Source organism: Oncorhynchus gorbuscha, unplaced genomic scaffold (assembly GCF_021184085.1).
Source record: "Oncorhynchus gorbuscha isolate QuinsamMale2020 ecotype Even-year unplaced genomic scaffold, OgorEven_v1.0 Un_scaffold_3344, whole genome shotgun sequence".
NCBI classification, from domain to species: Eukaryota; Metazoa; Chordata; class Actinopteri; order Salmoniformes; family Salmonidae; genus Oncorhynchus; species Oncorhynchus gorbuscha.
In genome coordinates this window covers 22501-35000 of record NW_025747606.1, presented here as the reverse complement: position 1 = coordinate 35000, position 12500 = coordinate 22501, and the positions used below count along the sequence as shown (strand labels likewise).

Genomic DNA, 12500 nt, shown 5'->3' with positions numbered 1-12500 from the left:
AGATACACCATCACTCAGACACTACAATACACAGATACACCATCACTCAGACACTACAATACACAGATACACCATCACTCAGACACTACAATACACAGATACACCATCACATAGACACTGTGACCAGCTCAGACACTACAATACACAGATACATAGACACTACAATACACAGATACATAGACACTGTGACCAGCTCAGACACTACAATACACAGATACACTATCACTCAGACACTACAATACACAGATACACCATCACTCAGACACTACAATACACAGATACACCATCACTCAGACACTACAATACACAGATACACCATCACTCAGACACTACAATACACAGATACACCATCACACAGACACTACAATACACAGATACACCATCACTCAGACACTACAATACACAGATACACCATCACTCAGACACTACAATACACAGATACACCATCACTCAGACACTACAATACACAGATACACCATCACTCAGACACTACAATACACAGATACACCATCACTCAGACACTACAATACACAGATACACCATCACTCAGACACTACAATACACAGATACACCATCACTCAGACACTACAATACACAGATACACTATCACTCAGACACTACAATACACAGATACACCATCACTCAGACACTACAATACACAGATACACCATCACTCAGACACTACAATACACAGATACACCATCACTCAGACACTACAATACACAGATACACCATCACTCAGACACTACAATACACAGATACACCATCACTCAGACACTACAATACACAGATACACCATCACTCAGACACTACAATACACAGATACACCATCACTCAGACACTACAATACACAGATACACCATCACTCAGACACTACAATACACAGATACACCATCACTCAGACACTACAATACACAGATACACCATCACATAGACACTATAATACACAGATACACCATCACTCAGACACTACAATACACAGATACACCATCACTCAGACACTACAATACACCATCACTCAGACACTACAATACACAGATACACCATCACTCAGACACTACAATACACAGATACATAGACACTACAATACACAGATACACCATCACTCAGACACTACAATACACAGATACACTATCACTCAGACACTACAATACACAGATACACCATCACTCAGACACTACAATACACAGATACACCATCACTCAGACACTACAATACACAGATACACTATCACTCAGACACTACAATACACAGATACACTATCACTCAGACACTACAATACACAGATACACCATCACTCAGACACTACAATACACAGATACACCATCACTCAGACACTACAATACACAGATACACCATCACTCAGACACTACAATACACAGATACACCATCACTCAGACACTACAATACACAGATACACCATCACATAGACACTACAATACACAGATACATAGACACTACAATACACAGATACACCATCACTCAGACACTACAATACACAGATACACCATCACATAGACACTACAATACACAGATACATAGACACTACAATACACAGATACACCATCACATAAACACTACAATACACAGATACACCATCACTCAGACACTACAATACACAGATACACCATCACTCAGACACTACAATACACAGATACACCATCACTCAGACACTACAATACACAGATACACCATCACATAGACACTACAATACACAGATACACCATCACTCAGACACTACAATACACAGATACATAGACAATACAATACACAGATACATAGACACTACAATACACAGATACATAGACACTACAATACACAGATACATAGACACTACAATACACAGATACATAGACACTACAATACACAGATACACCATCACTCAGACACTACAATACACAGATACATAGACACTACAATACACAGATACACCATCACATAGGTACTACAATACACAGATACATAGACACTACAATACACAGATACACCATCACATAGACACTACAATACACAGATACACCATCACGCAGACACTACAATACACAGATACACCATCACTCAGACACTACAATACACAGATACACCATCACTCAGACACTACAATACACAGATACACCATCACTCAGACACTACAATACACAGATACATAGACACTACAATACACAGATACACCATCACTCAGACACTACAATACACAGATACATAGACACTACAATACACAGATACATAGACACTACAATACACAGATACACCATCACATAGACACTACAATACACAGATACATAGACACTACAATACACCGATACATAGACACTACAATACACAGATACACCATCACTCAGACACTACAATACACAGATACACCATCACATAGACACTACAATACACCGATACACAGACACTACAATACACAGATACACCATCACTCAGACACTACAATACACAGATACACTATCACATAGACACTACAATACACAGATACATAGACACTACAATACACAGATACATAGACACTACAATACACAGATACATAGACACTACAATACACAGATACATAGACACTACAATACACAGATACATAGACACTACAATACACAGATACATAGACACTACAATACACCGATACATAGACACTACAATACACCGATACATAGACACTACAATACACAGATACACCATCACTCAGACACTACAATACACAGATACACTATCACATAGACACTACAATACACAGATATATAGACACTACAATACACAGATACACCATCACTCAGACACTACAATACACAGATACACTATCACATAGACACTACAATACACAGATACATAGACACTACAATACACAGATACATAGACACTACAATACACAGATACATAGACACTACAATACACAGATACATAGACACTACAATACACAGATACATAGACACTACAATACACAGATACATAGACACTACAATACACAGATACATAGACACTACAATACACAGATACATAGACACTACAATACACAGATACATAGACACTACAATACACAGATACACCATCACATAGACACTACAATACACAGATACACCATCACTCAGACACTACAATACACAGATACATAGACACTACAATACACAGATACACCATCACATAGACACTACAATACACAGATACATAGACACTACAATACACAGATACATAGACACTACAATACACAGATACATAGACACTACAATACACAGATACACCATCACATAGACACTACAATACACAGATACACCATCACTCAGACACTACAATACACAGATACATAGACACTACAATACACAGATACACCATCACATAGACACTACAATACACAGATACACCATCACATAGACACTACAATACACAGATACATAGACACTACAATACACAGATACACCATCACTCAGACACTACAATACACAGATACACCATCACACAGACACTACAATACACAGATACATAGACACTACAATACACAGATACACCATCACTCAGACACTACAATACACAGATACACCATCACATAGACACTACAATACACAGATACATAGACACTACAATACACAGATACACCATCACATAGACACTACAATACACAGATACATAGACACTACAATACACAGATACACCATCACTCAGACACTGTGACCAGATCAGACAGACAGACAGACAGACAGACAGACAGACAGACAGACAGACAGACAGACAGACAGACAGACAGACAGACAGACAGACAGACAGACAGACAGACACAGACAGGCAGGCAGGCAGACAGACCCCCCCCTCCCTCCTCTACCTCTGTGAGGGTCTTCAGAGATGTGTGGTTGAGAGAGGTCCAGAATGATCTGTTCCTTCAGGACTTTGGGGTCGTAGATGTGGAGCTTGGCTCCCTCGTCCATTAGGTACTTAGATATATAGATACTAGAAGACTCCCTGAAAGACACACACACACACACACACACACACACACACACACACACACACACACACACACACACACACACACACACACACACACACACACACACACACACACACACACACACACACACACGTCAGTCATTTAGCAGGCTTACAGGAGCAGTTTAGGTTAAGTGCCTTGCTCAAGGGCACAGATCGATTTTTCTCTCCCACCTAGTCGACTGGAAGATTTGAACCAGCAACTGGCCCAACAATCTTAAAATCGCTAAGCTACCTGGCATCCCATAATATGAATGATTAACTCTGGGGGGGTGTGGGGGGGGGGGGGGTTAATGTGTGTTCTATGAGTATATCAGGTCAAGGTTCCAAGACATGCACTTTACCCTTACACACTGATTAACCTGACACACACACACACACACACACACACACACACACACACACACACACACACACACACACACACTGATTAACCTGACACAGACGAGATGGAGACCGAGGAGAGAGAGACGGGACAGAGAGAAAGGAGACCGAGGAGAGAGGGGACAGAGAGAGAGGAGACCGAGGAGAGAGAGGGGACAGAGAGAGAGGAGACCGAGGAGAGAGAGAGAGGGGACAGAGAGAGAGGTGACCGAGGAGAGAGAGAGAGGGGACCGAGGAGAGAGAGAGAGGGGACAGAGAGAGAGGAGACCGAGGAGAGAGAGAGAGGGGACAGAGAGAGAGGAGACCGAGGAGAGAGAGAGAGGGGACAGAGAGAGAGGAGACCGAGGAGAGAGAGAGAGGGGACAGAGAGAGAGGAGACCGAGGGGAGAAAGAGACAGGCACTACACAAAACAGAGACAGAGAGAGACAAATTTGACCCCAATAACTACCGTGGGTCAACAGCAACCTTGGGAAAATCCTCTGCATTATCATTAATAGCAGACTCGTACATTTCCTCAGTGAAAACAATGTACTGAGCAAATGTCAAATTGGCTTTTTACCGAATTACCGTACGACAGACCACGTATTCACCCTGCACACCCTAAATGACAAACAAACCAAAACTAAGGCAAAGTCTTCTCAAGCTTTGTTGATTTAAAAAAAGCCTTGGACTCAATTTGGCACGAGGGTCTGCTATACAAACTGGTGGAAAGTGGTGTTGGGGGTAAAACATACGACATTATAAAATCCATGTACACAAACAACAATTGTGCATTTAAAATTGTCAAAAAACACACACATTTCTTCCCAAGAGGCCGTGGGGTGACACAGGGATGCAGCTTAAGCCCCACCCTCTTCAACATTTATATCAACGAATTGGCGAGTGCACTAGAACAGTCTGCAGCACCCGGCCTCACCCTACTAGAATCTGAAGACGAATGTCTACTGTTTGCTGATGATCTGGTGCTTCTGTCCCCAACCAAGGAGGGCCTACAGCAGCACCTAGATCTTATGCACAGATTCTGTCAGACCTGGGCCCTGACAGTAAATCTCAGTAAGACCAAAATAATGGTGTTCCAAAAAAGGTCCAGTCACCAGGACCACAAATACAAATTCCATCTCGACACCGTTGTCCTAGAACACACAAAAAGCTATACAGACCTCGGCCAAAACATCAGCGCCACAGGTAACTTCCACAAAGCTGTGAACGATCTGAGAGACAAGGCAAGAAGGGCATTCTATGCCATCAAAAGGAAGATCAAATTCAACATACCAATTAGGATCTGACTAAAAATACTTGAATCAGTCATAGAGCCCATTGCCCTTTATGGTTGTGAGGTCTGGGGTCCGCTCACCAACTAAGACTTCACAAAATGGGACAAACACCAAATTGAGACTCTGCATGCAGAATTCTGCAAAAATATCCTCCGTGTACAACGTAGAACACCAAATAATGCATGCAGAGCAGAATTAGGCCGATACCCACTAATTATCAAAATCCAGAAAAGAGCCATTAAATTCTACAACCACCTAAAAGGAAGCGATTCCCAAAAGTTCCATAACAAAGCCATCACCTACAGAGAGATGAACCTGGAGAAGAGTCCCCTAAGCAAGCTGGTCCTGGGGCTCTGTTCACAAACACACCCTACAGAGTCCCAGGACAGCAGCACAATTAGACCCAACCAAATCATGAGAAATAGCCTTGCTATTGAGAAAGGCCGCCGTAGGCAGACATGGCTCTCAAGAGAAGACAGGCTATGTGCTCACTGCCCACAAAATGAGGTGGAAACCGAGCTGCACTTCCTAACCTCCTGCCCAATGTATGACCATATTAGAGATACATATTTCCCTCAAAACAAACCCAGTTTTGATAAACTCCCATATCTATTGGGTGAAATACCACAGTGTGACATCACAGCAGCAAGATTTGTGACCTGTTGCCACGAGAAAAGGTGAAACCAGTGAAGAACAAACACCATTGTAAATACAACCCATATTTATGCTTATTTATTTTCACATTGTTACAACACTGTATATAGACATAATATGACATTTAAAATGTATTTATTCTTTTGGAACTTCTGTAAGTGTAATGTTTACTGTTCATTTTAATTGTTTATTTCACTTTTGTTTATCATCTACTCAAGTTTCCCATGAAAATAAAGACCCTTGAATTGAGAGAGAGTAAAGGAATTGATGTTTCAACAAGAGAAGAAAGAGGAGAGAGGGAACGAGGAGGAAGAGAGGGAATGAGGAGGAGAGGAAGAGAGGGAACGAGGAGGAGAGGAAGAGAGGGAACGAGGAGGAAGAGAGGGAACGAGGAGGAGAGGAAGAGAGGGAACGAGGAGGAGAGGAAGAGAGGGAACGAGGAGGAGAGGAAGAGAGGGAACGAGGAGGAGAGGAAGAGAGGGAACGAGGAGGAGAGGAAGAGAGGAAACGAGGAGGAGAGGAAGAGAGGGAACGAGAAGGAGAGGAAGAGAGGGAATGAGGAGGAGAGGAAGAGAGGGAACGAGGAGGAGAGGAGAAGAATAGAAGACAGGAAATAGATACCTGGTATCTCCAGTGTCTTTCTTAAAGGAGAATCCCAGCAGAGCGATCTTCTTCCCTGTCACTGTGTTAAACAGACAGTCAATGATACGACACGCAAACCTCCTCCGTTGGTACTCATTCATATCAATCACCTGGAGAGAGGGAGGAGGAGGAGGAGGAGGGAGAGGGGGAGGAGGAGGGAGAGGGAAGGAGAGAGGGAGGAGGAGGAGGAGGGAGAGGGGGATGAAGAGGAAGGAGGGAGGGAGAGGAAGGGAGAAAAGGAAGGAGGTGAAAGCATAATAATAAATATAGCTGTGAGCAGCAATGAACGGGGTTCACAGGATGACAGAAAGAACACAAGATGAGTTGGAGAACAAAGCAAGCACTATCATGTTGTAACTATCTTTACACATGCAAATAATGAGTTAACTTCTTATGGCTGAAGGGGCAGTATTGAGTAGCTTGGATGAAAGGTGCCCATATCAAACGGCCTGCTCCTCAGTCATAGTTGCTAATATTTGCATATTATTATTAGTATTGGATAGAAAACACTCTGAAGTTTCTAAAACTGTTTGAATTATGTCTGCGAGTATAACAGAACTCATAAAGCAGGCAAAAACCTGAGAAATTTCACTTCCTGTTTTTTTTCTGGAGGTGGCAGATTTTCAACCAAGGTCTCATTGAAATTACAGCGAGATATGGATGAGTTTTCACTTCCTGCGCCTTCCACTAGATGTCAGCAGTCAATAGAACTGTGTCTGATGACTCTAATGTGAAGGGGGGGGAGAATGACACAGGAAACCACAGCCATGAGTGGACCATGCTTTCACCATGTGCGTTCACAGGGGAAGGACCTGCATTCCACCGGTCATCTGAAGTCATTCTAATTCTCCGGTTGGAACGTTAGTCAAGATATATGTAAACAACATTCTAAAGATTGTTTCAGTTCATCGTTTGATTCAGTACATCGTTTGACATGTTTCTACTGACTGTTACAGAACTTTTGGACATTTCGTCACGTCATAGGGGACGCGCTTTGTGACTTTGGAATTGTTTACCGAACGCGCTAACCAAAGTAGCTAATTTGACATAAATAAAAGTAGCTAATTGGACATAAATAACGGACATATTCGAACAAATCAAGCATTTATTGTGGACCTGGGATTCCTAGGACTGCATTCTGATGTAGCTCATCAAAGGTAAGGAAATATTTATCATGTATTTTCTGGTTTCTGTTGACTCCAACATGGAGGCTAATTTGGCTACTGTTCTGAGCGCCGTCTCAGATTATTGCATGGGTTGCTTTTTCCGAAAACTTTAAAAAAAGATCTGACACAGCAGTTGCATTAAGAAGAGGTATATCTATAATTCCATGTGTATAACTTGTATTATCATCTACATTTATGATGAGTATTTCTGTTGAAACGATGTGGCTATGCAAAAATCACTGGATGTTTTTGGAACTAGTGAATCTAACGCGCCAATGTAAACTCCGATTTTTGTATATAAATATGAACTTTATCAAACAAAACATGCATGTATTGTGTAACATGAAGTCCTATGAGTGTCATCTGATGAAGATCATCAAAGGTTAGTGATTAATTATATCTTTATATCTGTTTTTTGTGAATGCTATATTTCGCTAGAAAATGGCTGTGCTTATTGTGGTTTGGTGGAGACCTTAACATAATCGTTTGTAGTGCTTTTGCTGAAAAGCCTATTTGAAAGCGGACACTTTGGTGGGAATAACAACGAGAATAGCTTTAAAATTATATCAAACACATGTATGTTTTAGGAATTCTAATTATGAGATTTCTGTGGTTTGAATTTGGTGCCCTCTATTTTCACTGGTAGTTGTCATATCCCGACATCGGGATTGCAGCCGTAACAGGTGAACAGTATCAAATGAAGTGTGGTTCGTCTTTGGGATGTCGATGACAAGTTTACAGTCGACTGGCCACTGTGGAGTGGATTGACTGTGGTTTAAAAATGGACACGTAAAATTAGATGTTTTGATTCGTCAATAACTCGGCATTCCTCTTGACCCTTAGAGAATAGCTATGTTAAGACATGTACCATGGTTACCACATTCCACGTGTTCGTATGGTTCCATGGTTACCACATTCCACATGTATTGGTGTGGTTCCATGGTTACCACATTCCACGTGTTCGTATGGTTCCATGGTTACCACATTCCACATGTATTGGTGTGGTTCCATGGTTACCACATTCCACTTGTTCGTATGGTACCATGGTTACCACATTCCATGTGTTAGTATGTTACCATGGTTACCACATTCCACGTGTGTTCGTATGGTACCATGGTTACCTCATTCCACATGTGTTCGTATGGTACCATGGTTACCACATTCCACGTGTGTTCGTATGTTACCATGGTTACCACATTCCATGTGTTCGTATGTTACCATGGTTACCACATTCCACGTGTGTTCGTATGGTACCATGGTTACCTCATTCCACATGTGTTCGTATGGTACCATGGTTACCACATTCCACGTGTGTTCGTATGTTACCATGGTTACCACATTCCACGTGTGTTTGTATGGTTCATAAGAAGAAGATGTGAAGTATTCTGACCATATTAGTGTTAATATGCATCTACCTGGTACAGTGTGTCCATCTTTGAATTCATCAATGCTATTTTCTCAAACTCTTCAAGTCCATTTACATCGACCCCCTTTAATATGTATTCATGTATCTTCATTGTTTTGTACCGGTGACCCTCTCCTGCACCCTGACTAGGTACCGGTGACCCTCCTGCACCCTGACTAGGTACTGGTGACCCTCCTGCACCCTGACTAGGTACTGGTCACCCTCCTGCACCCTGACTAGGTACTGGTCACCCTCCTGCACCCTGACTAGGTACTGGTCACCCTCTCCTGCACCCTGACTAGGTACTGGTGACCCTCCTGCACCCTGACTAGGTACCGGTGACCCTCCTGCACCCTGACTAGGTACCGGTGACCCTCCTTCACCCTGACTAGGTACCGGTGACCCTCTCCTGCACCCTGACTCGGTACTGGCCACCCTCTCCTGCACCCTGACTCGGTACTGGTCACCCTCCTGCACCCTGACTCGGTACTGGCGACCCTCCTGCACCCTGACTCGGTACTGGCGACCCTCCTGCAACCTGACTAGGTACTGGTCACCCTCCTGCACCCTGACTAGGTACTGGTCACCCCTCCTGCACCCTGACTCGGTACTGGCGACCCTCCTGCACCCTGACTAGGTACTGGTCACCCTCCTGCACCTTGACTAGGTACTGGTCACCCTCTCCTGCACCCTGACTAGGTACCGGTCACCCTCTCCTGCACCCTGACTCGGTACTGGCGACCCTCCTGCACCCTGACTAGGTACTGGTGACCCTCCTGCACCCTGACTAGGTACTGGTCACCCTCCTGCACCCTGACTAGGTACCGGTGACCCTCTCCTGCACCCTGACTAGGTACCGGTCACCCTCCTGCACCCTGACTAGGTACCGGTCACCCTCCTGCACCCTGACTAGGTACCGGTCACCCTCCTGCACCCTGACTAGGTACCAGTCACCCTCTCCTGCACCCTGACTCGGTACTGGTGACCCTCCTGCACCCTGACTCGGTACTGGCGACCCTCCTGCACCCTGACTAGGTACCGGTCACCCTCTCCTGCACCCTGACTCGGTACTGGCGACCCTCCTGCACCCTGACTAGGTACTGGCGACCCTCCTGCACCCTGACTAGGTACTGGTCACCCTCTCCTGCACCCTGACTCGGTACTGGCGACCCTCCTGCACCCTGACTCGGTAATGGCGACCCTCCTGCAACCTGACTAGGTACTGGTCACCCTCCTGCACCCTGACTAGGTACTGGTCACCCTCCTGCACCCTGACTAGGTACTGGTCACCCCTCCTGCACCCTGACTCGGTACTGGCGACCCTCCTGCACCCTGACTCGGTACTGGCGACCCTCCTGCACCCTGACTAGGTACCGGTCACCCTCTCCTGCACCCTGACTCGGTACTGGCGACCCTCCTGCACCCTGACTAGGTACTGGCGACCCTCCTGCACCCTGACTAGGTACTGGTCACCCTCTCCTGCACCCTGACTCGGTACCGGTGACCCTCCTGCACCCTGACTAGGTACCGGTGACCCTCCTGCACCCTGACTAGGTACCGGTGACCCTCCTACACCCTGACTAGGTACCGGTGACCCTCCTACACCCTGACTAGGTACCGGTGACCCTCCTACACCCTGACTAGGTACCGGTGACCCTCCTACACCCTGACTAGGTACCGGTCACCCTCCTACACCCTGACTAGGTACCGGTGACCCTCCTACACCCTGACTAGGTACCGGTGACCCTCCTACACCCTGACTAGGTACCGGTGACCCTCCTGCACCCTGACTAGGTACCGGTGACCCTCCTGCACCCTGACTAGGTACCGGTGACCCTCCTGCACCCTGACTAGGTACCGGTGACCCTCCTGCACCCTGACTAGGTACCGGTGACCCTCCTGCACCCTGACTAGGTACCGGTGACCCTCCTGCACCCTGACTAGGTACCGGTGACCCTCCTGCACCCTGACTAGGTACCGGTCACCCTCCTGCACCCTGACTAGGTACCGGTCACCCTCCTGCACCCTGACTAGGTACCGGTCACCCTCCTGCACCCTGACTAGGTACCGGTCACCCTCCTGCACCCTGACTAGGTACCGGCCACCCTCTCCTGCACCCTGACTAGGTACCGGCGACCCTCTCCTGCACCCTGACTAGGTACCGGCGACCCTCCTACACCCTGACTAGGTACCGGCGACCCTCCTACACCCTGACTAGGTACCGGTGACCCTCCTACACCCTGACTAGGTACCGGTGACCCTCCTACACCCTGACTAGGTACCGGTGACCCTCCTACACCCTGACTAGGTACCGGTGACCCTCCTACACCCTGACTAGGTACCGGTGACCCTCCTACACCCTGACTAGGTACCGGTGACCCTCCTACACCCTGACTAGGTACCGGTGACCCTCCTACACCCTGACTAGGTACCGGTGACCCTCCTGCACCCTGACTAGGTACCGGTGACCCTCCTACACCCTGACTAGGTACCGGTGACCCTCCTACACCCTGACTAGGTACCGGTGACCCTCCTACACCCTGACTAGGTACCGGTGACCCTCCTACACCCTGACTAGGTACCGGTGACCCTCCTACACCCTGACTAGGTACCGGTGACCCTCCTACACCCTGACTAGGTACCGGTGACCCTACTACACCCTGACTAGGTACCGGTGACCCTCCTGCACCCTGACTAGGTACCGGTGACCCTACTGCACCCTGACTAGGTACCGGTGACCCTCCTACACCCTGACTAGGTACCGGTGACCCTCCTACACCCTGACTAGGTACCGGTGACCCTCCTACACCCTGACTAGGTACCGGTGACCCTCCTACACCCTGACTAGGTACCGGTGACCCTCCTGCACCCTGACTAGGTACCGGTGACCCTCCTGCACCCTGACTAGGTACCGGTGACCCTCCTGCACCCTGACTAGGTACCGGTGACCCTCCTACACCCTGACTAGGTACCGGTGACCCTCCTACACCCTGACTAGG

At 46.3% G+C, this 12500-nt stretch overlaps 1 pseudogene; it reads right to left on the bottom strand.

The window, feature by feature from the left end:
* Positions 1-12500, bottom strand: part of LOC124027540 — a 32680-nt pseudogene that overhangs the window by 3550 nt on the left and 16630 nt on the right.